Consider the following 4,086-nt stretch of genomic DNA (forward strand, 5'->3'; position numbering starts at 1 on the left):
TTATATCCTAACCTATTGACTAAGTATATTGTTATGACCCTTTTTCTTTTTTCCTTTTCTTTCTTTTCATACACTTTCCAAGAGTGCTTTCAAGTTCTCTGGCTGTTTTTTTCTTTCTTTAAAAAAAAATAGTTTCACATTCTTTGGATTCATGCAGTATCATATCTCTCTGAGGATATTAATTTGAAATTTTCTTCTCTCTATGTTGTCTCTATTTCCTCTGATTTCATGTGTTCTGTGGTTTTGATTTATATCATGTTGGAGACTTTCCTCAGCTGTCTGGTGTTCCTTTGCTGCATTAGCATTTGAGAGGGAGGCACTACAGAGCCAGTTGGAAGCTCTCGGTGTGGGCTCATGGCAGGACAATCAGGTGGCTGTGCTCTTCCACTGAAGAGCACCAATTGTCAGTGTCGACAGGCTTTTTTCTCTGACACAGTTTATTTTTTCTGGAAAAAGATTCTCTGGTCTAGTCTCCTGCTTGGAGGCTATAAGCCCCTCAGCCAGAGTCTTAGAGCTGTGTGTGGTGGGGGTGGTGGGGAGAGGTGTGCAGCAGGGAGACTGTTACAATTCACAATGCCGACTTCCACTCAGTTTTTGATCCCACTCCTTTTTCTCCACCTGCCCCCAAGTCCAGAATCTCTTTGTTTCAGTATGTCCAGAATCCATCTTCCTGTCTCCTGCATGGATGGGGAAGGGGATACAATAAGTCACTTGATTGTGCTGGGTATGACTGGGTGTCCTGACAGTCTAATTGCTCTTTACGCAGATCTTCAAGTAATCCCCCAGGTTTTAGACCCTGTCCCAGCCCTGCCTTCTGACTTAATTGCTACTTCCAATTCCTGAGCTTTCTTCCTGTGGGTGTGTGCCTCTGGATGTTTTGAGCCTGCCTTTCTTGGGCCCTGTGGGGTCATTTGCCACCCTCCCTCCACTTCCTGTTTTCATATGATGTGAAATGTCTCCTTGTTTAGTTGAAGATGGACTTCGGGTTTCTGTTTCTTATTTTCTTTGTCATTTTGGGCGTGATTTTTGAGAGAAAAAGCTGGCTTTGCACCACCATCTTGTGACCAGAAGTCAGAGCTGTCTTCTAGAGGTGGAGGTAGTGATGCCTGTGCCAGACACTCTTGCTCCTGCTGAGGACCGTGACAAGGAGAGGGTTATCTGCTAGGAAGAAGGTGGGGAGGGAAGGAGAGGAGCTTCCGGAGCTTACAAAAGCTGCTGTGGGAACTTGATTGGGAGACCCCCTGCAAGGAGAAAAGGATCACTGGGCCCCAATGAGGCCTGGTTGAGGTGAGACAGTGAGAGTCCGTGGTGAGGCAAGCAGGGGACAGGGATGACTGCAGCGAGCAGCAGGCAGTAGCCTCTGGAGAATGTGAAGGGGTGGGGGCATTCTAGAGCCAGAGGTAGGGGCTGCAAAGTGGCTGGCTTTGGGGTAGGCCACTGGCCATGAGGCAGAAGAGGATAAGACAGTATTGATAGCTACTGATGAGATGTTAATTATGTGCCAGACTGGACTAGGTTCTTCAAAGTAGGCTCGGTGGGAGTAGGGAGCCCAGAGGAGGAAGGAAAGGATTCTAGGTCAGGGAAAGAAGGTCTGAGCCTCAGATTTGGGGGTGCGGCAGGTCAGAGTGATAATGGCTGGAGTCTCTTGCTCCAGAGGTGGGAGAGCTGCTCAGGTACAGAACCAGGAAGCAGCATGTACCTGAGGAGGGCGAGGATGAGGTGGGGGGAAATGGTGGTATGATTATTCCAGTCTTCTGAAAGAATGCCAGTGGCCTCCTGGGCACCAAGGAAAAGTCAGAATTTTAAAAGGAAGAGTGGTCACTTCAGTCCACTTCAACATTTACTGAACATCTCTGTGACCCACCTTCCCTAGGTTACATAGCCTGGGCATGTGATCATGGTAAAGTCACCTGAAATATACAGCCTCTGGCTCTAAGCCCTAACAACCCAGCTTTTAAAACCCTTTCCCTGAAAAGACTTTCCCTGAGGTCCTGGGACTATTTCCCATCTGCTTCTGTGTGGCCATTCTATGCTGTCTCATGGATGTGTGCTGACATCACTCCCCTGCCGTGATCGCTCCTCCTGTCACCTCACTGTGCAGGCCCAGAGTGTAGATCAGCCAGGGTTCTGTGGTTACAGGCCACAGAAACCAATGCTGGCTAACTTAAGCAGAAAAACAATTTATTGGAAGGTTCTTGGGCAGCTCATAGATTCAGCAGCCACTCTATCCTTTTTCCGTGCTAGTAAAAGCTTGACTTTGTTCTGGAACTTACCTGCTCTGTACCCAAGGAAGGAGACCCCTCCTCAGCCACAGGGGATGAATGTTGATGAATCTTAGCCAGCCAGAAGACTTCCGTCCTCTGTGCCGGTGATTGGTTTAGCATAGGCATGTGGTGCAACCTGAGCAGTGACACAGAAGGGGAAGCCCACAGGGCCAGGGGTTTCAGAAAGCAGCACAGAGAAGCTGACTTTATTAGAGGTGGAATGAACCCTCTCTGGCTCTGAAAAATGATATACTACTCATTGTTAAGCCACTTTTAGTTGGACTTCTGTGCTTTCAGTTGAAAGGTTCTAACTGACACATGAAGACCAGCTCTCTTTCCTGGGTAGCTGGTTGGGTGAAAGAGGGGAAAATAAGCTGATGGCTAGAATCAATAAAAGAGTTTGCAAAATAAAGGAGCCTGATGCATTTTTGGAGAGAAAGAATTACCAATAGAAAAGAATTGACAGAAAATGCTAGAGAGAACGGAACTAACTCAGGGAGCAGGAGGCCACCATTCATTAGGAAGACACTTACTGTATACCAGGCACTGTGAAAGGGGATGGGACACAGAGATGGGACAGAAAGACAAGGTCCTTGGTCTTAGGGAACTTTCAGTCTGGGTGGGGTAGAGAGACGATGAGCATATAAATAACAAAATAAACAGGGTAAGATAATGGAAGGTAATTTTAGAGGAGTGGTTAATTTTGATAGAGGATCATCAAGAAAGTCTCCTCTTAAGAGGAGGCCCAAAGGTCAGGAATGGGCCAGCCACATGAAGACCCATAGGAAGACTCCAGAAGATGTCTCATTGCAGCAGCGGGCTCTGTCCTGGCTAGAGCAGTGGAAGTCCAATGCCCATTCGGGGAAGGGAGAGAGATGGCAACAGAGTTTGCCTTGGAGGCTTCCTGTAGGCCAGGAGTGACAGAGCAGCCAGAGACATGTATTTTCCCAAGCCTGGCATGGAAATCACCTCTCCTGTGGCAGGACAAGCTGGGAACACAGGTGTCACTGACTTTCTGGAGGCTGGAAAAATATGAGTGGAGTACATGGAGTGGGAGCCCGTGTGTTGAGGGGAAAACACTTGGGGCCAGCAGAGGACACACATCTCTGGTCCCCAAGTACCCAGCTGCCTCTGTCTCCCCCTGCCCATCCAGTCTCGGAATTCCAATCTGCTCCCCTGTTTAACAGTCCAACCAATCAATAAGCACTTCTGAAGTCTTTATTTTGTGAGTAGCTTCTGCTGGCTGTTTGTGCGGGGTGGACACCAAGACAGAAAGATAAGACCTGTCCTCAAGGGGCTCGCTGGTCAAGTATTCAAGAGCACTGCATCTGAAACAATTAGAAAACAATTTATCAGTAGAAAATCAAGGACCCCCAGTAGAGTTATGTACTACGGGTGGCCATCACAAGCCACCTATGGCTGTCTGTGATCCCCAATCCCTGAGCTGTAGATCAGTACCAGTCCATGCCCTGTTAGGAACCCAGCTACACAGCAGGAGGTGAGCAGGAGGCCAGTGACCAGTTTCATCTGTATTTACAGCCGCTCCTGATCACTCGCATCACTGCATAAGCTCCGCCACCTTTCAGATCAGCAGTGGCATTAGATTCTCATAGGAGCAGGAACCCTATTGTAATCTGTGCATGCGAGGGATCTAGGTTGTGTATTCTTTATGAGAATCTAATGCCTGATGATCTGAGGTAGAGCTGAGGTGGTGATGCTAGTGCTGGGGGCTGGCTGCAAATACAGATTATCATTATCAGAGAGGTTTGTATAATTATTTCATTATATATTACAATATAATAATAATAGAAATAAAGTGCAG

The sequence above is a fragment of the Propithecus coquereli genome, unplaced genomic scaffold (assembly GCF_000956105.1).
Source record: "Propithecus coquereli isolate 6110/MARCELLA unplaced genomic scaffold, Pcoq_1.0 Scaffold111, whole genome shotgun sequence".
NCBI classification, from domain to species: Eukaryota; Metazoa; Chordata; class Mammalia; order Primates; family Indriidae; genus Propithecus; species Propithecus coquereli.